This window comes from Acinonyx jubatus, chromosome B4 (assembly GCF_027475565.1).
Source record: "Acinonyx jubatus isolate Ajub_Pintada_27869175 chromosome B4, VMU_Ajub_asm_v1.0, whole genome shotgun sequence".
In the NCBI taxonomy this organism is placed as follows: Eukaryota; Metazoa; Chordata; class Mammalia; order Carnivora; family Felidae; genus Acinonyx; species Acinonyx jubatus.
In genome coordinates this window covers 118,601,311-118,614,466 of record NC_069387.1, presented here as the reverse complement: position 1 = coordinate 118,614,466, position 13,156 = coordinate 118,601,311, and the positions used below count along the sequence as shown (strand labels likewise).

The following is a 13,156-nucleotide window of genomic DNA, read 5'->3' as shown; positions in this document are numbered from 1 at the left end:
CAGAGAAGAAAGGCCAGGATTAGAGAAAAAAGTAAGTGTACTAGTCACAAAGAGTATACCAAAGAAGAAAAAGGGAAACCCAAAGTAGGATGTGGCCTGAATTTCTAAAAGTTGTTATTGTCATTAAAATAAATGATAATGGCTAAAATTACTGATATTCTGGATATTGTATTGCACTTTTATGGGCATTAGATCATTTAAATCTCATAACAACTCCATGATGTAGATAGTGTTATCTTGCCATTATACAGATCAGGAAACTAAGTCATACTAGGTGGGATACAAGTCAAGTCCAAGTCTGTGTCCTCAACAATATGCTTTACTGAATTTCTTGCTGGAATAGTATTGACAGACTTCAACTATATTGAATGACCCAGCTAACTATCACACTTGACCTTCAATTTAGTGTCACCTAAAGTTTGCTAAAAAGATACACAGTGGAAAATCAACCCATCTGCAGATTCTTTTCTTAGCTAGAGGTAGGGAGGTACATTTTCTCTCACAACATGTACCCAGTTGGTTGTATATCCTTTCTTCCTAGGTGGTTCTTCTAAGGAGGTGATCCTTTGGCACCTTTTAACCAGATGGTAGGATTTTTCATTGACTTCTATAGGTTCAGATTATGGTATGTCAGTTATAGTGAATTTACCCTTTTCTCAAAAAAAATAAAAAGTAATTTGGCAAACTGAACACTATGTCAATTATAAAAGGAGCTATTTGTATCTTCTTATATATTGTAACCCTTTTGAGGATGTTGCCATGGCCTAATTAATGTTCAAGTTTTTGTAAAAATGAGCAAACCTTTTAAGTTTCCATGAATATGAAATTCAGTAATAAGTAGCTAATACAATGATTAACAGAATAGATTGAAACACGGAATAATTTTCCCACCAATCCGTAGAGAATATGATCTTGGAAGCTTCTTAATTCTCAAGCAAAATCAGGTCTAAAGTATATGTATAGAGAAACAAGTAAGCTAGATTCAATTCAATTCATCAAGTATTTATTCAGTGAGTACTGTGTGTCAGGCACTGTGCCAACTGTTAGGGAACAATGAAGAATGTGACATGTTCTCTGCCCTCCTTCATCTCTTAAGCTGATGAGGAAGAAATACACATATACAGGGAGCTATAATTACTGGAAGATGCAGGTTTTACTGAAATCAAAGTGAAGAGCAATGATAAAACAAGGGAAGGAACTTTCAATTTTAACTGAGCTCAGAGTGGTAGCTTAATAAATGTGTGCACACTGAAGAAACCAGAAGAGAACTTCAACAACCTCTCAGTGTACCTATCTACCTAACTGCACTTATACTGATGTATTCTACCTTTTCTTCAGTAATTATCCATGCTTCTACCCAAGGCCAACCAGATCTCACACCCTCTCATCTACTCAAGGATATTGTTCCAGAAATTCCCGCTCCAATATCTCATCAGTTATTTTCTCCTCTCTACTAGATCATTCTTATTGTCTACAAACATGCTCTTATTTTTCCCACCTTAAAATTTAAAATAAAAACACTTTCTCCTCCAGCTACCTCTCCCTCCCATTTCTCATCTTCCTTTTTTAGAAAAATTGGAAGTTACTGTCCTCAATTCCTCTCCTCCCATTCTGTCTTGGACACACTCCAACCAGGTATCCCCCAACCTGTCCAAGAAAATTGCTCTTCTTAAGGTCATCAGCTCATTCCAATGGTCCTCAATCTTTGGTCATCATGTAGCCAGCCTATCAGCAGCACTTAATACAACTGATTACTCTCTCTTCTTTATTTTCTCTCAGGAAACCACACTCATGTGCTCTTCTTCTTAATGCTCTGACTACTCCCTCTGTTTTGTCCCCTTAGACTGATTCCCTACTTCCTTGACCTATAAGCACTGGGATGCCCAGGACTCAGCCCACAGATCTCTTTTGTTTTCTATTGATACTCTATAGATGACCTTATTCCATCTGTGGGCTTTAGATACAATGCATATGTTGACAGATCCCAATTTTCATATAGAGACTTAATTGACATCTCCTTGGACACATAATCAACATCTCAAACCTAACATACCCAAACTGAGTTTCCCCCAAAAATATTAATTCCTAAGATCTTTCCCATCCCAAGAAATGATAATTTTGTTCCACTGGTTGCTCAGGCAAAAATCTTGAAGCCATCCTGGATGCTTCATTTCTTCTCCACCCCATATCTAATCCAGGAGCCAGTGTGACTTAGCTTGAATATTTACACTTCCACTTACTTAACTGTGTGACTTTGGTCTAGTTAACATGTCTGGGCTTCAGTTTCTTCATCTGTAACCTAGGAATTATAAAAATAGTTTCTTCTTTGTGGGGTTCTGCTCAGGATTGTCATAAGTGGATTATTATATTTAGATCACGTAGAACAGAACTTAACACATGTAAAAACTCAATATATACCAGCTACTTTTATTATATTAATCCTCACAAACATTTAATAGTCCATTATGCTAGACTGAGCATTGATGCCATGTATTGCCATTTACATTGATGTCTAAGAGTCCTAGGACTCTGCATAATGTGCAGCCCCAGTGTTCTCCATGAATTTCTGGCATCAGAATATATATAATTTGAATAGCATGGAAAACTAATGCTCTAATGTTGACAGATTATTACTATAGTACTCTTAGTATTTGCTAAAACAGGGATAATATACAACCACACTAATATTTGTATAAAGCAAATTCAGTTCTCTCTCCCCACACTTTCATATAATGATTTCATTATGGTTAAAACAGTTCAGTGAGACATAGGAAGGCTAATACTTCCATTTGGCACAAATGTAACTCTAGTCCAGAAAGCAGGAGTGGATTGGCCAAGACCACACAGCCAGAAGAGGGTAGAGGCAAGGTGGAAAGGTTTTCTCCTATCAGGTCTCCTGGTTCCCTCTCATGGGTGTTCCCAGCTTGCCAGGCTATGTTCTGCCTCAGTGATCTTCCTGAGTCACCTTGCCATCTACATTCCATGACTTTGTGGCCCTTGCCCAAGCCACCCTGAACAACCCAAGTAGAGGAAAGTAAGGGAATGGACTCTGGAATGAGAGCAACTGAGTGCTATTTCTCCCATGTGCTAGCCTGTGACTTTGGCCAAGCCACTTGAGCATTCTAACCCACAATATGCTGGTATTAGTTTGCCAGAGCTGCCATAACAAAGTACCACACACCGAGTGGCTCAAACAACAAAACTTTATTTTTTCACAGTTCTGGAGGCCAGAAGTCCAAGGTCAAGGTGACGGCAGGATTGGTTTTTCCTAAGGCCTCTCTCCTTGGCCTGCAGATGGCTGTCTCCACATTACCTTCCCTCTGCATATCTCTGTGCCCAAATGTCCTTTTCATATAACACCAGTCATTTGGATTAGGACCCACCCTAAAGACTACATTTTAACTTAATTACCTATTTTGTTTGTTTGTTTGTTTAATCTTTGTATTCTTTTGTTTGTTTTATCTCTGCATTCTTTTATTTATTCTTTTGCTAAGCTTTTCATTTTGACTCCAGTATAGTTAACATACAGTGTCATATTAGTTTCAGGTGTACAATATAGTGATTCAACAATTCTATATATTACTCAGGGCTCATCAAGGTAAGTGTATGCTTAATCCCTTTCACCTATTTCAACCATTCCCCCTCCCACTCTCCCCTCTGGTAACCATCAGTTTGTTCTCTATAGTTAAGAGTCTCCCTCTCACTCTCTCTCTTTTTAATTACCTTTTTTTTAATTTACTTTTTAATTTACATCCAAGTTAGTTAGCATATAGTGAAATAATGATTTTTTTAATTACCTTTTTAAAGAGCCTATCTCCAAAAACAGTCATATTCTGAGGCACTGGGGGTTAAGACTTCAACATATGAATTTGGGGGGAACACAATTCAGTCCATAACAACACCCATTTCTAAAATGGGCTAATGATCATAGCTATCTCATAGGGTTGTTTTAGTGATTAAATGACACAGTATGCACATAAATTATTTAGTGCAGTGCCTGGTACATAAAAGAGCTTTCTGTAAATGGTAAGTACTACTATTACTGCTAGTAATAAAATTGTTACAAGCTATAAGCTTAGCATTTCTCTATAATCAGTCACGTGCTTTGGATGAAGAGTAACACAGACTAACATTTTCAGGCACCATGGAGTCTTGAGGAGCTTAATTAAAGAAAATCCCAGCTGATATGCTCTGAATGCACCAGGATTTTGGCTGGAGTACTACCTTCCCACAGGCTGCTTCCCACCAAACACTGAACACAGCAGGGATAGAAGGCAGGCCCTTTCCTGCAAGAGGTGGGATGCCTCTGATAGGCAACTGGCTCCAGGACTCCCCATTGTTCTTACAAAATCTTCTAGTACTGGGGTGTAGTCTGAGACTCTTTCTACAAAATCTCCCCACCCTTTCCCCTACACAGATAGCATTGCAGTCCAAATGCTCTCCCAGCCCCCCTCAGCTCTTTCCCTATTTTCCCTTAGAGAATCTGTTCCTGTCCTAGCATCTCCTTCTTCGAGGACCTGAACCAACACAAGCACTCTCTGTGTGCATGATGCCATCTTGGGTGTCCTGAGAGTTTCCAGAGAAAGGATACAACAGTATGGGGGACAGAGAGAAAGGAAAGAGGAGTGTGGTAAACAGGAAGATATACCACAAGGAAAGAAGTGTGGGCTCCCCAAGTAGCAGGACCTATAGCTGCCTCACCTCAATTGAACCACCTCTTACAGCACTCCCCTGAGTTGGAGATAGGATACGGGGAGCTGTGGAGAAGAGGCCTGGGCCCTGGGTCCCAGTTTCCCTTGCTTAAAGTACTAGCAGAGTCACCAGACTTCAAGCCACCATGGAACCAGACCCAAACATGGATCACCCCCACTAGAGGGACCTCCTGAGTTGTATGTGGGTCCTTTGCAAATCTGTTTGTGGCAAGAGGGGCCCACCCATATCAACTGAAAGTTCATTTACACCAGGCTAGGGCCTCAGAGTCAGGTTTGAGTTGTTTTAAAAACAGTTAAATAGTGGAACAAAGATCTATTCACCCTTGCCCAGAAATGAGTTTGTTTGTTTTTCTAAAGAGGAGTGGGGTCATAAGAGTAAGAAAAAGGGACTCCTTTCTTCGGAAGTGGAGAGCTTTAATTATCCTAAAGAGCTCTTTATCATATTAGGTTTTTAGGTGTTTGTCTGCGCTTGGTCTATAAGATCAAAAAATCTTCATTCTTGCCAGGGCAACGTCTGTCTTGTTGTTTCTCCAAACACAGAGAGCTGCTATCTGTGGGCTGCTGGCTCCTTACACACTAGAGAAGTACAAGCTCACTGTTCACAAACAGTTGTCCAGTAAACAGCTCAGCCCCAGGAGTCTAACTGCTTAAGAATTCAAATGTACCCAGTAATTATGGAGCAGGTTTGGTTTGATTTGGTCTGGTAGGCAGTAAGGTCAACATTTGGAGCACAAAGCAAACAGACTTACAGATCATTTTATGACTTTTAAAATCCATTCACTTGTGGGGTGCCTGGGTCGCCCAATTGGTTAAGTGTCCGACTTTAGCTCAGTCATGATCTTACAGTTTGTGACTTTGAGCCCTGCGTTGGGCTCTGTGCTGACAGTTCAGAGCCTGGAGCCTACTTCGGATTCTGTCTCTCTCTCTCTCTCGCTCTCATTCTTGCTCTCACTCTTGCTCTCGCTCTCGCTATCTCTCTCTCTCTCTCTCAGATTTTTTCTCTCTCTCTCTCTGTTCCTCCCCCACTTGTTCTCTGTCTCTCTGTGTCTTCCTCTCTCTCAAAAATAAACAAACATTAAAATAAAATAAAATCCATTCACTTGCTCACTTATGGTAAGTGTTTATTTTTTTTAATGTTTATTTTTTGAGAGAGAGACACACACACACACACACACACACACACACACACACACAGAGCGTAAGCGGGGGAGGGGCAGAGAGAGACAGAGACACAGAATCTGAAGCAGGCTCCAGGCTCTGAGTTGTCAGCACAGACCCCAATGTAACTCAAGAACCACGAGATCATGACCTGAGCCAGTCAGACCCTTAACCGAATGACCCACCCAGGTGCCCCTGGTAAGTATGTATTATGGGCTGAACTGTGTCCCCACGGTTCCCACCTTCAATTCTTATGTTGAAGCCTTAACCGTCAGGACCTCAGAATGTATTTGGACAAAGGGCCCTAAAGAGGTAATATGTTGGACTTGGAGCCTCCAAAACTGTGAGAAAATAAATTCCTGCTAAGTTAGTTACCCAGTCTCTGGTACTTTGTGACAGCAGCCCAAGCAGACTAATGTGGTACTCTAATTTACCTTCCAGAAGGGTCACATTTACTTCAGACTGGTTTTTACACAATCATTAAGTTGCTATTCTACTGGAAAAAGCAAGGGAATTGAAAAATATCAACTACATCCTACACTAGTACAGGGTGAGGTATTATATATATGTGTATATATAATATCTCCCTTAATCCTCAGAACAATCTTGAGAAGTAGAATTTATTCCTCTCTTACAGCTTGGGAGACTGAGACTCAGAACATTTCAGAAACTTGCCCAAGGGGTGCCTGAGTAGCTCAGTTGATTGAGCATCTGACTCTTGATATCAGCTTAGGTCGTGATTTTGCAGTCATAGGATTGAGCCCACCTCAAGCTCCCAGCTGACAGTGTGGAGTCTGCTTGGGATTCTCTCACCCTCACTCTCTCTCTCTCTCTCTCTGCCCCTCCCCCACTTGAGTTCACTCTCTCTCAAAATAAATAAATATTTAAAAAAAAACTTTTAAAACATTTAAAACACTTAAAAAAGGAAAAGAGACTTGCCCAAGAGTCACCCAGCTGCAGTGGGTGAAGTGAAAACACAACTCAGATTTGATATCAGGCCTACTTCTAGAATGCTGCAGGACCTAACCAGAAAGCACCTTACAAATATCAAGTGCTTCACCTAAGTAAACATTTTTAAAGGTTCTGAGAAGCAATACTGAAAGGGATTGAAGGAACATGCTCTAGAGCCAGACAGTCCTGTGTCAAATGCTGAGTTTGGTATTTATTAGCTGTCTGAACTTGAGCAAGTTACTTAGACCTCTCTGAACAGAACTATTGTGAGCACTAAATGAGATAAAACTTATGAAGCACTCAGTATCATTCCTAGCACCTGATAAATAACCATGAAATGATAACTTCTTTTTTAATGGCTTATTTATTTTTGAGAGAGAGAGAGAGACAGAGTATGATCAGGGGAGGGGCAGAGAGAGAGGGAGACACAGAATCTGAAGCAGGCTCCAGGCTCTGAGCTGTCAGCACAGAGCCCGATGCAGGGCTCGAACTCATGAACCATGAGATTGTGACCTGAGCCAAAGTCGGATGCTTAACCAACTGAGCCACCCAGGCACCCCATGAAATGATAAGTTTTAAAAAAGGGGGGAGGGATTTAAAATCTGACTCCCAGAGCTAGTTTGGGATTTGAAATAGGATCTCATGAGTGTGGCTCTCAGGACATCAGATTCAAAAAGATCTCAAAATAATGCACCTGGTCAACTCCTACCCAATCAATAATGTCATAGTACCTGTATTTTTGTAATTTTTCAAATTAATATCTCCCTCTTCCAGTAGACTATAAGCTCAAAGTCAGGAGCCAAGTATCCCTAGCACCTAGCACATTTCCACAAATTTTGAAGTGTTAACTTGTTTTTATTTTTCTCCAGGTAATTTCAACCTTTCCTGTACCCTCATTCAAAGAGAGAGTCAGTTCTTATTACCTAATCAGGACATGATAAGATAGATCATAAGGAAAAAAAAAAAAAAAAGACTTGGTCTCTATGGCTTTTTTATTCCAAAAGCCTAAGCTACAGGTGACAAACTGACAGCTCAAACGCCAGTCTGGCCCACAGACAGGTTTCGGTTTATGGTTTGGTGTGTGTATGGTTTTTTAGAATTTGGATTAATTTCCAGAGTTTAACGTTTATTTTTATTTTTGAGACAGAGGGAGACAGAGCATGAACGGGGGAGGGTCAGAGAGAGGGAGACACAGAATCTGAAACAGGCTCCAGGCTCTGAGCTGTCAGCACAGAGCCCGATGCGAGACTCAAACTCACAGACCACGAGATCATGACCTGAGCCGAAGTCGGCCATCCAACCGACTGAGCCACCCAGGCTCCCCTAATTTCCAGAGTTTAAAAATCAGGACAGTGCTTCCAAATAAAAATAAAAATATATGTTCAAATCTTAACCTTCCAGTGCCTGTGAATATGACTTTATTTAGAAATAGGGTCTTTGCAGATGTAGTCAAGTTAAGACGAGGTCATACTGGATCAGAGTGGGCCCTTAGACAACAACTGGTGTCCCTATAAAAATAGGGAAATTAGCAGATAGACACGGAAACTCTGGGAAGAAAGCCATGTGACAACAGACACAGAGGCTGGAGTGATGTGTGTCTACAAGCCAAGGAATGCCAAGGACTACCAGCAGCCTCCAGAAGCGAGGAAGAGGCAGAGATAAATCCTCCTCAGAGTCTTCAGAGAGAGTGTGGTCCTGCTGACACCTTGCTTTTGGACTTCTGGCCTCCAGAATGGTAAGAGAATAAATAAATGTAAGCCATTCAGTTTGTGGTGCTTTGTTATAGCAGCCTTAGGAAAAATTAATGCAAGGGGTATTCTCCCTTGAGACAGGATTTAACATCCTGGCAAAGGCCAGAAGAAATAGTTCTAATGAGCTACTAGTATGGCTCTCAGAGGTTTAGACAAAGTAGAGATGCCAAGAAGAGCCTGACAATTTCTCTCTCGTTTAAAAAGAATACTTATGTACTAATTTCTAGTCATTATTGCACTGTGGGCAGAGATTGACCACTCTCACATTTAAAAAAAAAATGACTCAAGAGTTTCTTGTGGGTCAATAATTGAGCAGAGCAGATTGTTGAAGTGGATTTGACTATCAGTGACTTCTGACCATGAATGACTTCACCCTTTGAATAAGAACATAAAGATAGGGACCAGGAGAAGTCAGGTCATGGTTTAATAAGCATGTCCAACATCATTCCTCTTGCCATTCAGATTCATTTCAAAGAGAGAATAATCAAGGCCAGAAGAATATTCTTCTTTGGGTTCAGGGGCCTACTTTCTCTCCTTTCCTTCTTTGTCTGATAAACCTAAATTATAGGCCTATTTCATTTTTTAATGCCTATTACAGTGACTACTAAATTTGAGTGGCCCATATAGATGAATTAGTGAGGATTAAATTAGCTAAAATTTTGAGGTCTGTTATTTAGAATAAAAATTCATGACATATTTTCAATGTCAATCAGAATCGTCAATAAATAGGTGTCCCTTTAACCGTTTTTGTTTTTTATTTTTTCAAAAAAAGTTTTTGATGTTTATTTATTTTTGACAGAGAGACAGAGCACGAGCAGGGGAGGGACAGAGAAAGAGGCAGACAGAATCCGAAGCAGGCTCCAGGCTCTGAGCTGTCAGCACAAAGCCCAAGGTAGGGCACGAACCCACAAGCTGCGAGACCATGACCTGAGCCAAAGTCGGACACTCAACCGACTGAGCCACCCAGGAACCCCAACTGTTTTTGTTTTTTAGGAGAAATGCCAGAACTATTATGGCAGGTTGTAGAGAAAGGGGCTGAAAGTCTCAAAAAAGGAGATATGCTATATGTATTTACTAGATAAGGCAGAAAACCCACAAGCTAACTATATTCCTTAGGAAGCCAGAGGAACCACATTCCATTTACCAAGGCAATAAGGAATGCAGGGTCATGGGGCCATCAGCACCAGTGAGCCTCTCTGCAGTGGCTGTCCTAGGCAGATCCTGTCTGACAGCAGGGGATACTGTTCCAGAACTGGGCTCCCCGGGGCAGTCAGAACACGAGAATCTGGCAGTAGCAGAGGCCAATGGCAGCACTTCAAGATCAGAGAGAAGGATAGCAAGGTCAGAATGGCATTTGAGGGGTCTGACTCACAGCAACTGACAGACAAGAGGATGAACACAGAGTACGGACAGAGTGTGAGATGTTTGGGCTGCTCATGAACACACGTCACAGACCTTCCCTTTGGAAAGGGAACTGAACGGTCAATGGACAGCTGGCTTGGCTGGTGGATATTAGCCAGCTTCTGCTCTCAGCCGCCCAGTTCTAGAGCAGTGGCACATGGAGTGGCCATGGTAGCAGAGCTGGAGACTGTGCTTGGGATCCCACTCACCAAGACTGACGTGGCTACCACTGCTGTCAGCACCAAAACCAATGCTGAGTCCCTGCTATGGCACAATCCCTCAGGAGAAACCAGCTTCTTGGTGGCAAACTATTTATATCTGACTCCTTCCATCTTGGAAAGAGTAGCAATTCATCTTGAGTGGGTGGGGCTGACATATATTCCATATATGAGCCTGCAAGTCTTGGCCAGTATCACTATCTGAGGATTCACAGAATCCTGATCAGCCAACATGAAATCCCACATAACATCACCTAAGACCAAGACACCCAATTTATGGCAAAGGAAATATAGCAGGGGGCGCATAACAATGGCATCCACTGGACCTACCACAAGCTTCAGTGTGCAGAAGGGTAGCCTGCCAGAGCTGAGGAAGCCTCTTAAAGATGCCACTGAGGCATCAGTTCAGAGAGGAATGCCCGCTAGGATAGAGCACCATCCTTCAGGATGCAGTATGTTCCATAAACCGATAGTTTTTGTAATAGTGCTATGTCCCCAACAGGTGGAATACACTGGTCTGAGAAAGAAGGGATAAAAGTAGAAGTAGTCCATTTATCATCATTCCCAGTAACCCACTTCTGGAATATCTCACCTCTTCAATTTTAGACCCACTGGGTTTAGGAGTTCTGATGCCCAAGGAAGAATTCTTCCACTTGGGAATGCAATGAAAATTCCATTACATATAGTTATAACTGCTGCCCAGTCATGTTGGTGTCCTCAGGCCAAGACCAAAAAGCAACGCCAAAGGTCACCATAGTGGCATGGCTGACTGGTCCTGAACTGGTCCTAATCCTCAGCAGGGACAGCCCACAGTCAATGACTGACTGATGCAGAGACATAAAAGGCTGGCTCTTTTGCTTAAAGGGACAACTCAGTGCCAGTTATGCCCCAGATCCTCCCGCTCTGACCCCTGTGCATTACCTAAGATCACATCTTTGCTTGGTGTTCTCCTTTACTATCCTGATTTACTCCCTCCCAACTTCACCCCCAATAAATCATATCCTAGACTCTCCAAATCCCTGTTTCAGGCTCTGCTTTTAGAGGTAGAAATGGAGCAAAATAAAGCAGGGAAGAGAAACAGGGAATGGGGGAGGGGGGCTTTAATCTTTAAATAGGATGGTCAGGAAAGTCTTCCCTGGGAAGGTAACCTTTGATGAGAGACGTGAACATGGGAGAACAAACCATCAGCCTATTAGAGAGAAAAGCTTTCAGGGTGAAAAAGATAGGGTGCATCATCTGGCATAAGAGTCGGTCTGGGAAGACAGTGGGTCTGGGGAGTTCCAATAAAAGTGCAGAGTATGGCTGGAGCAGAATGAGGCAGGGAAAGAAGGCCAGAAATGCCAGACTTCTCAAGTTCCCACAGCCCATGTAGGGCCTTGAAGGCCATTGAAAAGATGCTTGCTTTAACTCTGAGAGAGGTGGGGAACCATGGGGAGGTTTTGAGCAGAGGAGAGATGTGGTCTGACTTTGTTTTTCTAGAATTATCCTGGCTGCAAAAGTGGAAGCCAAGCTGCCTGAGGTTGTACAGGCAGAAAGTAAATGATGTCACAGCAATTAGAACTGCGGGCCGGGCCCACCTGACCTCAGAGCCTGCTCTCACGCACTTGTGTTTATCAATGGAGCACACGGGGCATGTCTGGTGCATATGTTGAAATCACAGGCACTGAATGCTGAGGATGGAAACAATACCCAGGGATTGGTCCATCTCTTTATTTATTTATTTTTTTTAATTTTTTTTTCAACGTTTTTATTTATTTTTGGGACAGACAGAGACAGAGCATGAACGGGGGAGGGGCAGAGAGAGAGGGAGACACAGAATCGGAAACAGGCTCCAGGCTCCCAGCCATCAGCTCAGAGCCTGACGCGGGGCTCGAACTCCCGGACCACGAGATCATGACCTGGCTGAAGTCGGACGCTTAACCGACTGCACCACCCCGGCGCCCCTGGTGCATCTCTTTAAAGGGAAGATAAAAATATTTATAAGGAGAGTAGGCACCCCTTCAGTTTCCCTTGGGGGAAGTCTTCAATACTACATACTACAACTGATTAGGAGAAAAGCCCAGACTTGCCATAAGATCCAGAGGTTGCTGGCTACACTGCGGCCCAAGTGACTCCCTAAGCCTACATGAGTCATTAAGTCTCAAGTCAGTAAGTGGGAAGAGCAAAGACACTTAGAGAGGTCACATAGTGTAATGAGTAAGAATAGTGGTCATAGAAGGTCTGGTCGGAAACCCAGCTCTGCCACTAATAGTCTGTGTGACCTTGGACAACTTACTTAACCTCACTGTGCCTCGGCTTTCTCATCTGTAAAATGGTAACTGTAATAGCCCCCACCCCATAGGGTTTAATACAAGTAAATGAGTTTACAGTGCCTGGAATATATAATGTTTGCCATTATCATTTTATTACACATAGACAATTAGAGGACACTCATATTGTCATGTAAGTTGAACAAATCTACATGTCAATTTCTAGATGTTAACTTCCAAATTTAATGCCTTCTATGTCATCTGTTCTAATACTGGACTATAAATAAATGTATTCTTTCTTCCTACGCTTCTGAAATATTATTGTACTTTTAGCTGATTAAACTGTCCAGCTCCTTTTTATCAATAACTCTTCCAGGAGTAACAGGAAGGCTAATAATGCCTGACTGTAATCAGCCCCAGGTGCAAACTTCAAATGCTTCCCTATGCATTTGCCACTCCCCTGACTGTGCAGAATGCTCAGTAATTAAAAAGCACCCCAAGAATTCCATTTAGATGATGATTTCAGTATCAAATATTACAAGACAATGAGTTATATACTGCTTGGTAAGTTAGGAAGTCAGAGTTTCTAACTTCCAAATGTTCTTGTTCCTTACAAAACAGAAAACAGTTTCTTCTGATTTTTTTTTCCCCATTGGATTCTGCCAACTGGTTTTAGGTGAAAAATTAGCAAGTGGAGGGAATGGTCATTATATACC

The 13,156-nt window shown here is 42.0% G+C and overlaps 1 protein-coding gene across 3 annotated transcripts in view; it reads right to left on the bottom strand.

Annotated features, from left to right (window-relative positions):
* SLC17A8 (solute carrier family 17 member 8) overlaps positions 1 to 13,156 on the bottom strand; it is a 53,408-nt gene that overhangs the window by 34,369 nt on the left and 5,883 nt on the right. Inside the window, exon 1 of one of the 3 annotated variants that reach the window (XM_053226650.1) lies at positions 2,241 to 5,694. The exons of the other annotated variants lie outside the window; for them this stretch is intronic. The gene's annotated coding sequence lies outside the window, so the exon portion shown is untranslated. Of the gene's footprint in view, positions 1 to 2,240; positions 5,695 to 13,156 lie in introns of those variants that run through there. 3 annotated transcript variants of the gene reach the window in all.